The sequence below is a fragment of the Pelophylax lessonae genome, assembly GCF_965119305.1.
Source record: "Pelophylax lessonae genome assembly, chromosome: 1".
Taxonomy (NCBI): Eukaryota; Metazoa; Chordata; class Amphibia; order Anura; family Ranidae; genus Pelophylax; species Pelophylax lessonae.
Window position 1 is genome coordinate 795,905,189 of NC_138768.1, and position 14,046 is coordinate 795,919,234.

Consider the following 14,046-nt stretch of genomic DNA (forward strand, 5'->3'; position numbering starts at 1 on the left):
ATGCAGTTGTTGAGTTTGAATTCTGCTTATGAAAAGGAAGATAATTCCCTGTTATGCATATGTTAATGTTTTTGTTGTGTACTGCCAACATATGCACTGGAGTACATGCTGTTGTCCTCTTTGGGGACCAAAGTTTCTTAAGTGGGGGGAGTGTGTAGCGGTGTTTAATATGCCTGAAAGATGATTGTTTGACATTTGAGAGGAACTCGGCTCCATCTAGTGGCCAAAACGACACACTGCAGCTACTATGGAATTTCTTGTGATGTGATTTTCCTTTCAGGAAGTTGAGAGACTTCATCATCCATAGTGCTCTTGGACTACCAGGATGCACTGCTTCACCGCACAGCCTTCTGGGGGAAGCTTTATAAAGGAAGGGAGGAGCCAGGCTCAGTCTCTTGGGAGAGACACAGTGAGACAAGCAGGAAGCCAGCGCTGTGGGCTGATGCTGCATGCTAGGCCGAAGCCTCTGGGCCTGAAGTGACGACGCTGAAACGTTCCATGCAAAGCAAGAGACCCTTCCCAGAGGTCCCATCGCTGTTTGCAGAGACCGGAGCCATCCACCCCAAACACCTCGCGCGGCTGGGGACAGAGAACAGAGACTAAGACAGCCGTGGAGAGTTCTAAGGGAAAATCCTGTTGGTGAGAGGGCACTTGCCCAAACCTGACTTTATCTACCAAAAGAAGTAACGTTATCCACAGATAGCTATAGTGTAACAGAAGGTGATAAACCCCGGGGTAGATCAGCATACTCTCTCAGGAGATTCATAGACAAACAATAATATCTGTAAAGGAGTCGCCAGAGGCCCATCTCTCTCACAGAAGTTATTGCTCAGCTACACAGATACCCTGTGGTGACAACCAACAGCTCACTGCTCTTTTTCTCTCTCTTGATCTTCATTCCTAATGCGGATTACAAATATATCTGCGCAGTTATCTTGCTAGCGAAGATTCAAGAAGAAGAAAGAAGAGGACTTTGGGGAAGGGACTCAGATAGGCCTATCTATCTTGTACTGTGTCTAGCATCAATGAGGGAGTAGTGTGGGATATTTCTTTTATCTTTTTAAAGCCGATTTAAGTAACCCTTTAAAATAACCGTATTTCATTGTATCTCACTTGCTTAATTTGATATACAGTAAATTAAGCTTTGGTTAATTACAATCCTGTGTGCTGTTCCATTGTGTCACCCAGAAAGACTACCATTGAAGAAGGTAATAAGTCACTGTTGCATATTGAAGTATTGTAGTCCAATCTGTGTATCCATTTGAAGGTCCAGTCCTATTCTGGTCAGTTGTGCCTGAGGAGGGATCGAGCCAGTTCTATAGGGTTGTTAGGCAGGGTGTAGACCCAATAACATAATCAGCAGCTTCTGCGGGGGTGGTGCTACAACAGTATCTCACAAAAGTGAGTACACCCCTCACATTTTTGTAAATATTTTATTATATCTTTTCATGTGACAACACTGAAGAAATTGCACTTTGCTACAATGTAAAGTAGGGAGTGTACAGCTTGTATAACAGTGTAAATTTGCTGTCCCCTCAAAATACCTCAACACACAGCCATTAATGTCTAAACCGCTGGCAACATAAGTGAGTACACCCCTAAGTGAACATGTCCAAATTGGGCCCAAAGTTTCAATATTTTGTGTGTCATGTGACTTGTTAGTGTTACAAGGTATCAGGTGTAAATGAGGAGGAGGTGTGTTAAATTTGGTGTTATCTTATATGGAAGGGCCAAAAACCACGCATTAGTCTTACACTGCTCTCTAGGCTGAGAAACCAGGGTGGAATCGGCCTTCCCAATTTTGCACTCTATCACGCTGCAGCACTTCTCACAAAAATTATTGATTGGAATTGCCACGGTGTGGCCAAGGCCTGAGTAACCTTGGAGGAGACTCAGACCTCTTTACCCCTATGATTTCTTCCGTGGATCCCTCAAGGGAGGCTTCCCCCTCGGACTAGACAGCATCCTATGTTGGGACCAATTTTGGCACTTTTCGGGAGGATGAACCTCAAATACAAACTCTCTTCAACTCCCAGCTCGCTCACCCCGATAGTACAAAACCCGGATTTTCCACCGGGCATACAACTACATCTGACTTCACCCAAAAATGCTCATTTACCCTTATTGCTGACTCATTGCAGCTACAACAACAAATTGAAATCCTTTGAAACTCTGAATACTGATCTGGGACATTTACAAAATATGTCCTTTTGGACATACCATCAGTTACATCATTATGTGAATACCTCCCCTAATAAACTGAACTTGCTGCAAGCCCTCTCCCCATTCGAGTCTCTTTGCCTAAAGGGGGACCCTGTGACCAGCTCAACCTCTCTAGTTTACTCTATGCTCACTAACGCTCCCCAGGACACACCGCACCACGCCCGGACTCACTGGGGAAAATTGCTACATTTAGAATTTACAGATGAGCAATGGCGACAAGTCAACCCTCCTTACTTGCACAAGGGTTCTATTAGCACCAGAATACAGGAAATGTCGTACAAATTACTGTCCTTCTGGTATGCTACGCCTACAAAAGTTAAAATGTGGTACCCACTATCCTCTGATACTTGCTGGAGAAGCAACAATTCACGTGGTGACATGTTACACATCTGGTGGGCCTGTCCTTTACTAACCCATTTTGGAATGCAGTCTGTAAAACTATTGAGCGTATCACTGGAACTGATGAGACATTCTCAGCAGCCTTTTGCCTACTACATGTATCTAAATGCCCAACAAGATTGCCCAAACGTTCTCTCACTGGCCACCTTTTAACTTCGGCCAAACTCCTTATCCCCAGACATTGGAAATCCTCACAATCTCCTACTGTAGTCGAATGGCTCGCCCTAGTCGAGGAAATCTATAACATGGAAGAGCTAGCGGCTATCTCCAGGGATTCCATTGATAAGTTCAATAAGCTATGCCCCCCCTGGCTGATATTCCACTTCTTACACTCATATGATCACTAATTGATTGCCTCCAAGATCCGGGTTGCATTAAACCTCTCACTTGTCTTTTTCGGTCCATTATCATGATGTCCTTGATGGCTTTTGCTCTGGCCTCTTCTTTGATTAAACTGTACAAAGACCCTTCTCCCTCTTCTCGAGTACCTGTGTTTCTTTAATCCTTTTAACTCTTTGTTTTGGATTTACTGTTGATAATACATCTGCTGTACTATTGCACATTGTTATCACTTTGATATGTGTAAAAGCTTTTTTTTATGTTTTGATATTACTCATTTTCTGTACATGTTTATTTCTCTAAAAAAATACTTTTAATTGAAAAAAAAATATTTGGTGTTATCGCTCCCACTCTCATACTGGTCACTGTTCAAGTTCAACATGGCACCTCATGGCAAAGAACTCTCTGAGGATCTAAAAAATAATTGTTGCTCTACATAAAGATGGCCTAGGCTATAAGAAGATTGCCAAGGCCCTAAAACTGAGCTGCAGCATGGTGGCCAAGACCATACAGCAGTTTAACAGGACAGGTTCCACTCAGAAAAGGTCTCGCCATGGTCGACCAAAGAACTTGAGTGCACATGCTCAGTGTCATATCCAGAGGTTGTCTTTGTGGAAATAGATGTATGAGTGTTGCCAGCATTGCTGCAGAGGTTGAAGGGGTGGGTCAGTCTGTCAGTGCTCAGACCATACGCCGCACACTGCATCAAATTGGTCTGCATGGCTGTTGTCCCAGAAGGAAGCCTCTTCTAAAGATGATGCACAAGAAAGCCCACAAACAGTTTTCTGAAGACAAGCAGACTAAGGACATGGACCATGTTCTGTGGTCTGATGAGACCAAGATAAACTTATTTGGTTCAGATGGTGTCAAGTGTGTCTGGTGGCAACCAGGTGAGGAGTACAAAGACAAGTGTGTCTTGCCTACAGTCAAGCATGGTGGTGGGAGTGTCATGGTCTGGGGCTGCATGAGTGCCGCCAGTACTGGGAAGCTACAGTTCATTGAGGGAACCATGAATGCTAACATGTACTGTAACATACTGAAGCAGAGCATGATCTCCTCCTTTCGGAGAGTTGGCCGCAGGGCAGTATTCCAACATAATAATGACCCCAAACACACCTCCAAAGCGACCCACTGCCTTGCTAAAGAAGCTGGGGTAAAGGTGATGGACTGGACGAGTACGTCTCCAGCTCTAAACCCTATTGAGCATCTGTGGGGCATCCTCAAACGGAAGGTGGAGGAGCTCAAGGTCTCTAACATCCACCATCTCCATAATGCCGTCATGCAGGAGTGGAAGAGAGCTCCAGTGGCAACCTGTGAAGCTCTGGTGAACTCCATGCCCAAGAGGGTTAAGGCAGTGCTGGAAAATAAGGGTGGCCACACAAAATATAGACACTTTGGGCCCAGTTTAGACATTTTAACATAGGGGTGTACTCACTTATGTTGCCAGCAGTTTAGACATTAATGGCTGTGTGTTGAGGTATTTTTAGGGGGCAGCAAATTTACACTTGTAGGCCTGCCCCCTGGGGAGTGGCTAAGTTTATACACATCCTCCTCACTTCGGTTGCCCTGAACATTGTCCAACCCACTTGACACTATAGGTTCAGACATATTGAATATAATTAGACACTACCAAATTGCGATAAAAAATCAAATTTAATGTCTTTAACTTGTGATTAGAAGAATGAACAAACAGTTTCAATAAAGTAATCAATATAAAAGATCAATAATGCAAGAGTTATCCTGAATCCTCAACCCAGAGTTGTATAGGATTCAGCACTCAGGATCTAATAGAGCAACACAAATGCATATATATATTGTGCTATATAATTGAGGATTAATGTATCAATAATCTGTCAATAGATTACTCCTCAAATGTAGAGTGACCATAAAAATCAATGCTTTACTGTAACAAAGAATAACACCACAATATTACTAACTTATCTCAGAGACTCTATTAACCTGAAACTAAGCTATGTATCAGAGTGCACTCTGTATCCTATAGGGGGCCCCCTTTACTTTAGATTGCAAGAGTCTCCTAAATGAGCAAGGCCTTGCTAATCTTCGCCGGCAAAAGTCCTTAGTCATCCAAGGAAAATAATTTGTAATCCACGGTAAAGGTGATGATCAATTGTAAACCACCATAAGGGTAACAATCAACTGTAATCCGAACTAGAAAGGAAAATAGGCTCCTGTACCCAATCAACTGGTACCCAATCTAAGGAAACTGGAAAGGTGGGGTGAGGCCTTCTGATCTGCCACGCACCATTCAGTACTGCAGCATCCTGTGGCAACTGTTATATGACAAGTGCAGCCCTCTGTTCAAACTAAACTGGGTCACAGGCCCACCCTGGCTCAGTCCAGCAATTACAGTATATACTTAAGATTAGATCTCTCTCACCCAATGTGATGAACTCGGTGTCCCGCTGTCCATTCCGCCAGCGTCTCACTCTCTTCAGAAGCACTCACAGTCTCTATGAGTGTCCCTCCACCTGGTCTATCACCAAGCACCGTCCGCACACCGCTCTCTCTCTCCGCTGTCTTTCCGCTAGGCCTCCAGCCTATCCTTCTCTGCACTCCGCAGCAGCTCTTCCCCTCCTCACAGCGCATTGGCGCATTGTCATCGAGGCAAGAGAGCGAATCCTGGCCTCGCCCCCTTTTTATAGACACTCCCATCTGCTCCTGCGAGTCTCAATGCTCCCTGGAAGAATAGTCCAATCAAACAGGTGATCCACAGTCTTCATTCCTTCCGGGACATTTCCCATAATCCAATGTTCAACTTAATGGTGAAAAGACAGAACAACCACGAACAACTTTAAATGAAACCTGCGGCCAGGCTACACACTGTTATACAAGCTGTACACTCACTACTTTACATTGTAGCAAAGTGTCATTTCTTCAGTGTGGTCACATGAAAAAATATAATAAAATATTTACAAAAATGGGAGGGGTGTACTCACTTTTGTGGGATACTGTATATTATTTCAACAGATATGTATTGCATCAAGTACTTCAAACTTTCCAGAACTAAATGAAAAAATGCTGGAGTTTGACTTTTTATTTAACTGTTCTTGATTCCTATTATTATAAATTAAAAGTGATATGACCACAAGTTGCTGATAATACCGCTTTTATCACACTTCTCCATACCCAACCTGAAATTACCTTCATTTTACAATAGACACCTGGGATTTTCAACTCTTCTTACTGTGTTCTTCCCAACTGCCTAAGCTGTGCTTTCTGACAATAGTAAAGTAAAATAAATCTCAGGCCAGTACAGAGGAGGCTTTAATGGACAAAGGTACCAATAGCAGATCCCTTATGTTTCTAGCTCTGGACAGGCCAGTACACAGGAGGCTTTAATGGACAAATGTACAAATAGCAGATCCCTTATGTTTCTAGCTTTGGACATTTTGTTTCAGAAAAGTAAAGCACAGGTTCACTTTAACATGTTCTGACCTCTGCAGAATCGTCCAGAAGAAACATATGAGTGCGGAAGTGAAAATCATTTGGCATATTCCATCTTCATTATACAACAGAAAAATTGAATCTTATGAGAATGAAAGAAGATAATCTGTATTGGCGAGGCGTATGATGACTTACACAGAGCAGGTGGCACCAGAATTCTGATCTTATTACCAGTTTACCTAAGGGACAGTGACTGTTATACTGGGAGAGTGGGTCCATGTAATTAGCTACATAAATGTCATTAACCTGCATGGGAATATTTATAATTTTTGCCTAAAGTCCATTAAAATTAAAGTGCACATAGTTGCTGAATATAATATAGCAACGCATTTAATTATATATTAGGAAACTGGTATTAACTTGGTAGCTAAAATGTCCCCAGAAAGAGATAACAAACTGGCTTGAGGTATAGCAAATACAGTTCAAATGGGAATCATTTTAACATAATAACTTTAATTGAAAAAAAAAAAAAAAATGAATCAACTGAATTTAAAGAATCAGGTCACAGAAAAATAATATTTTAATTATGAGTGGATGTTTATGATATTCACTACAATTTTTATCTATGTTAAGCTCCCCGGGGGACAACATATGTGTAGTGCTTTGTCCCATTTTCCTATTTGATGAAAGGCTAGTTTCACGTATATCTGTGTCTGCTTTTTAACATGTGTTATCAGTTTTCATGCATTTTTCATGATTCTTTTGGGAATCATATCTCACTATTTGGCATCATATGTCACTGTTTACAGTTTTCTTGATGCAGACCTTACCCTTGTCTTGCTAAAAACACAGCAACATATAGCTCTACATGCTTATATGAAAACATTCATAAGTTAAACAAAATTTTGTTTAATCCTTTACTTACAATTTCTAGTTTTCCACTTCCTGGTTTCTTAAGGCACTGGTGATGTAACCCTGTCCTCAGAGCTGCATCTTGGAAACCCTCTGTCACATGTTCCAGGAAGCAGACCCAGATTTCTAGGTTGAGCTTCAGGGAGTAAAGGGAAATCGATTCATCTGCCCTTAGTAAAAATGGCCACCATGAGAAGAATGAGGAGGAAAAGAAAAAAAAATGTATGCAAAAAATAAAAGCTTGCAATAAATTTCTGTTTGTAGATTGATATTACCAAATATTTCTAAAAGTCCCTTTGTTGTAATTTGTATGATAAGGGGGAAGTTCCTCTTTAGCTACTTCCCACCCGGCCTATTGTAAAATGACAGCCAGGTGAAAGCCCTGATATCCTGGGTGGGCGTCATATGATGTCCTCCCATAATCGTGTCTCACGTGTGCCCCTACCGTGCGATCTGTTAGTGGAACCGTTGCCAGTACCATGTGATCACTGTGACCAATCATAGCAAATCACATTAAAATTGTACACAATGAATGGCTTTGATTCATGCCATTCATTGTGTATTGTGCTGTTCTCTGTAAATTGGTCACATTGATCACATGGTACAGACAGGGCAAATCACAGCCCATCTGCACCATGTGATTAGCTGTGTCCAATCACAGCTAATCACAATAGTAAACACTGAATAGTTTTCATTCAGAAGAAAATGGTTGCTTATAACAATAAAATTCATTGTTATAAGCAATGATAGTGTGTTTGAAAAAAAAACATACTTCCCCAGAGTAGTACAGCGTTACTATGGTAACATCGTATTGCTCTGGTCACTGTATGTAAAAAAAAAAAATAAAAAAAAAAAAACAAAATACAAAAAGAGTAATAAAAAAGAAAAAAATATTTAAATAAAATTAAAAAAAAAGAAAAATTTTTTTTGTTTTTAAATGCTATCACCAGTCGGTGTCCCTGATTACTGCCACACCAGTTATATGATGAAGCTGTACTGCACTGGTATGTAAAAAAAATTGTAAAAAGCTCTTGTTATTTTCCAAAGAATAGTGAGAATAAATTACAACTCACCATGCCTCTAACTAATTATCTCTGACTCATTTGAGAGATATTTGTACTTCTTGATATTCAAGAAATTAGATAGGCTGTCAGTACATCAGGAATGATTGATTTTCAGATTAACAGTGCCTTGAATAAGTATTCATACCCTTTTACATTTTCCACATTTTGTCATGTTACATCCAAAACACGTAAATGTATTTTATTGGGATTTTATGTGATAGACAAACACAAAGTGGTACATCATTGTGAAGTGGAAGAAAAACAATAAATGGTTTTCAAATTTTGTTTTACAAATAAATATCTGAAAAATGTGGCATGCATTTGTATTCAGCACCCCTGAGTCAATACTTTGTACCTTTGTACCACCTTTCACTGCAATTACAGTTGCAAGACTTTTTGGTTATGTCTCTACCAGTTTTGCACATCTAGAGAGTGAAATTTGTGCCCATTCTTCTTTGCAAGATAGCTCAAGTTCTGTCAGATTTGATGGAGAGTGTCTGTGAACAGCAATTTTCAAGTCTTGCCACAGATTCTCATTTGGATTTAGGTCTGGACTTTGATTGGGCCATTCTAACACATGAATAGGCTTTGATCTAAACCATTCCATTGTAGCTCTAGCTGTATGTTTAGGGTAGTTGTCCTGCTGGAAGGTGAACCTCTGCCCAGTCTCAAGTCTTTTGCAGACTCTAAAGCCCCGTACACACGTACCGATGGTCGGCATACAAATGTTCGTCTTTTCTCCCCGGGATGTCGGTGTCTGTTGAAAAGTGCAAAGACAGCACAAGGACAGCACAAGATTTTGTCTGCAGACTTCAGCTGACTGCAGAAGTGATGTCATGTAATGGTTAACTTTCCCTGTGTTTTTAATTTTCTGAGCATGCCCAGTCTTGCAAATCTGCGGTCTGTCGGCCGAATTCTGTACTGACAGGCGAACAATCGTCCGTTCTGGTGTCCGCAGACAAAAATTTTCATGTTTGCAAGAAAGACTTTTGTCCGCGGATTGTGCGCAGACATCTGTCGGAGGCACCATACTAACACGCGTACAATCGGCAGATCTTTCGTCCGCCGACGTTTGTATGCCGACGATCGGTACGTGTGTACGGGCCTTAACAGGTTTTCTTCTAAGATTTCCCTGTATTTGGCTCCATCCATCTTCCCATCAACTCTGACCAGCTTTCCTTTCCCTGCTAAAGAAAAGCATCCCCACAACGCAATGCTGCCAGGGTGATGATGGTTCAGGGTGACATTCAATGTTAGTTTTCCACTACACATGTTTTGCTTTTATGCCAAAAAGATTATTTTGGTCTCATTTGACCAGAGCACCTTCTTCCACATGTTTGCTGTGTCCCCCACATGGCTTCTCGCAAACTGCAAACTGGAGTTCTTATGGCTTTCTTTCAACAATGGCTTTCTTCTTACCACTCTTCCATAAAGGCCAGATTTGTGGAGTGACTAATAGTTGTCCTGTGGACAGATTCTCTCACCTGAGCTGTGGATCTCTGCAGCTCCTCCAGAGTTACCATGGGCCTCTTGGCTGTTTCTCTGATTAATGCTCTCCTTGCCCGGCTTGTCAGTTTAGGTGGACGGCCATGTCTTGGTAGGTTTGCAGTTGTGCCATACTCTTTCCATTTTGAGAGGATGGATTGAACAGTGCTCTGTGAGATGTTTATAGCTTGGGATATTTTTTTTATAACCAAACCCCTCTTTTAACTTTTCCACAACTTCATCCCTGACCTGTCTGGTGTGTTCCTTGGCCTTCATGATGCTGTTTGTTCAGTAAGGTTCTCTAACAAACCTCTGAGGGTTTCACAGAACAGCTGCATTTATACTGGGATTATATTACACACAGGTGGACTCTATTTACTAATTAGGTGACTTCTGAAGGCAATTGGTTCAACTAGATTTTAGTTAGGGGCATCAGAGTAAAGGGGGCTGAATACAAATGCACTCCATTTATTTGTAAAACATTTTGAAAACCATTTATCATTTTCCTTCCATTTCACAGTTATGTGCCACTTTGTGTTGGTCTATTGCATAAAATCCCCCAAAAATGTGGAAAATTCCAAGGGTTATGAATACTTTTTCAAGACACTGTAGTTACCATAGTTGTATATACCACTGTAGATATCATAGTTGTATATACCACAGCACTTTCTAACTTCCCCACAGACTTAACTAGCAAACACTGATTTGGGTAATTTCCAAAGAAATGTAGCCAAATACATTTTGGCCTAAATTTATGAAGAAAAATTATTCATGTGCAAAATTTGATGACAGAATATTCAATCTTTTTTCGTTTATTCGGCAAAAAATAAAAAAAACCCACTGGAGAATAAATACTACCAAAAGCTCTATTTGTGTGAAACAATAATGCTAAAAAATTAATTTGGGTAAAGTTTTGCATGACCGCGCAATTGTCAATTGTCATTCACTGATAGCTGAACATTGGCCTGGACAGTAACAAGGTAAAAGTGTCCGGTATTGAAGTGGTTAAACAAATACTTTTGAGACCTTATTTTAGAAAGTTTCTTACTTGGAGATCCTGCCACAGAATCAGCACTGCCTCTTACAGGCTGAGAACGCTAAACCTCTGACAATTAACAGCAGCTGGTGTGAAAAGTTTTCGTGTCACCCGACCAATTATCTATTTGCTTTCTCTTATGGTGACCTGATTTGTAAAAACATTGATTTGATTCAAAACATTTGAATCTGAAAACAATCAAAAAGCCATTACTTCACTTTTGATCGATTTTAAACTGGTCATCCACTATACAATCTGATTGTTCAATCTCTATGCAATCTCCTGTAACCATTTTACGACCGCCCTATTGTAGCTTTACTGATACAAGGCAGCCACTGTGCGCAGGATCAGGTATACGTATATGTTATTCCACACTTCCGGGTCGTGGGCGTGAATGCGCGCCAACAGCGGCTTGCTCTCACTGTGATTATGCATAGCAGGAGCTGATGGGCGAGTCCTGCGAACTCGATGTCCGACGGCACCCGCTGATCATTCGTTACACAGGCAAAACAGTAGTATGCCTATATAAACAAGGCAGATTACCGTTCTGTCAGTACAGAAAGCATGGATCCTGTGTTCATGTAAAGCAGGGACATGAATCCATGCTTCCTCTAGTAAAAGCACCTCCCACACAGTGCACAACACTGGCTAGGCTTCACCGTTCGATCGCTCCTGATGTTCACCCATTCTCAGCCAGTGTCAATAGAACAGTGACAGTGCATATTTTTTTCCACTGATCACTGTATTCGTTTCACTTGTCCCCAAAAAGTGTCAGTTAGTTTCTGATTTGTCCGCCGCAATATCGCAGTCCCGCTATAAGTCGCTAATTGCCACCATTACTAGTAAAAAAAATAAATAAACAAAAATTCCAGAAACATATCCCATAGTTTGTAGACGCTATTACTTTTGTGCAAACCAATAAATATACGCTTATTGGGATTTTTTTTTTACCAGATATACAGCTGCAATAAAAAGTATGTGAACCCTTTGGAATGATATGGATTTCTGCACAAATTGGTCATAAACTGTGATCTGATCATCATCTAAGTCCCAACAATAGACAATCACAGTCTGTTTAAACTAATAACACACAAAGAATAAAATGTTGCCATGTTTTTATTGAACACACCATGTAAACATTCACAGTGCAGGTCAAAAAAGTATGTGAACCCTTAAGCCCCGTACACACGTACCGATTGTCGGCCGATTGTAGGCTTGTTAGTATGATGCTTCCGACAGCCGACAGCGCATTTTCGGCCAAACAGAATCTGTCGTGCAGGCATTAAAATTTTTGTTGGTCGTCACCAGAACGGCCGATTGTTCGCCAGTCAGTACAGATTTCGGCCGACAGACAGCCGATTAGAAAGACTGGGCATGCTCAGAAAAGAAAAAAGACAAGGAAAGTGAACCATCACATGACATCACTTCTGCAGTCGGCTGTTGTTGGCTGACAAAATTCGTGTGCAGTCTTTTGCAGTTTTCAACAGACACGGCAGCCCTGGACAAAAGACGGCCGATCGTTCGGCCGACGATCGGTACGTGTGTACGGGGCTTTAGACTATTGACATCTCCAAGAGCTAATTGGAGTGAGATGTCAGCCAACTGGAGTTCAATCAATGAGTTGAGATTGGAGGTGTTGGTTACAGCTGCCCTGCCCTATAAAAAACACACACCAGTTCTAGGTTTGCTTTTCACAAGAAGCATTGCCTGATGTGAATGCCTCGCACAAAAGAGCTCTCAGAAAACCTACGATTGAGAATTGTTGACTTGCATAAAGCTGGAAAGGGTTATTAAAGTATCTCCAAAAAGCCTTGCTGTTCATCAGTCCACGGTAAGACAAATTGTCTATGAATGGAGAAAGTTCAGCACTTCTGCTACTCTCCCTAGGAGTGGCCTTCCTGTAAAGATGACTGCAAGAGCACAGCACAGATTGCTCAATGAGGTGAAGAAGAATCCTAGAGTGTCAGCTAAAGACTTACAAAAGTCACTGGCAAATGCTAACATCCCTGTTAGCGAATCTACAATACGTAAAACACTAAACAAGAATGGATTTCATGGGAGGATACCACAGAGGAAGCCACTGCTGTCCAAACAAAACATTGCTGCATATTTACAGTTTGCACAAGAGCACCTGGATGTTCCACAGCAGTACTGGCAAAATATTCTGTGGACAGATGAAACCAAAGTTGAGTTGTTTGGAAGAAACACACAACACTATGTGTGGCGAAAAAGAGGCACAGAACACCAACATCAAAACCTCATCCCAGCTGTGAAGTATGGTGGTGGGGGCATCATGGTTTGGGGCTGCTTTGCTGCGTCAGGGCCTGGACAGATTGCTATCATCAAAAGAAAAAAGAATTCCCAAGTTTATCAAGACATTTTGCAGGAGAACTCAAGGCCATCTGTCTACCAGCTGAAGCTCAACAGAATATGGGTGTTGCAACAGGACAATGACCCAAAGCATAGAAGTAAATCAACAACAGAATGGCTTAAACAGAAGAAAATACGCCTTCTGAAGTGGCCCAGTCAGAGTCCTGACCTCAACCCGATTGAGATGCTGTGGCATGACCTCAAGAAAGCGATTCACACCAGACATCCCAAGAATATTGCTGAACTGAAACAGTTCTGTAAAGAGGAATGGTCAAGAATTACTCCTGACCGTTGTGCACGTCTGATCTGCAACTACAGGAAATGTTTGGTTGAAGTTATTGCTGCCAAAGGAGGTTCAACCAGTTATTAAATCCAAGAGTTCACATACTATTTCCACCTGCACTGTGAATGTTTACATGGTGTGTTCAATAAAAACATGGCAACATTTCATTCTTTGTGTGTTATTAGTTTAAGCAGACTGTGATTGTCCATTGTTGTGACTTAGATGATGATCAGATCCCATTTTATGACCAATTTGTACAGAAATCCATATCATTCCAAAGGGTTCACATACTTTTTCTTGCAGCTGTATGTAGCAGAATACATATTGGCCCAACTTTATGAGAAATTCAATTTTTTACATTTTTTTATTGAATATGTTTAACAGCAGAAAGTAAAAATTATTGTTTTTATTTCAAAATAGTTTTCAATGTAAAAAAACAAAAACGCAGAGGTGATCAAATACCACCAAACGAAAGCTTTTTGTGGGGAAAAAAGGAGATACATTTTATTTGGGCACAGAGCTGCAGGACC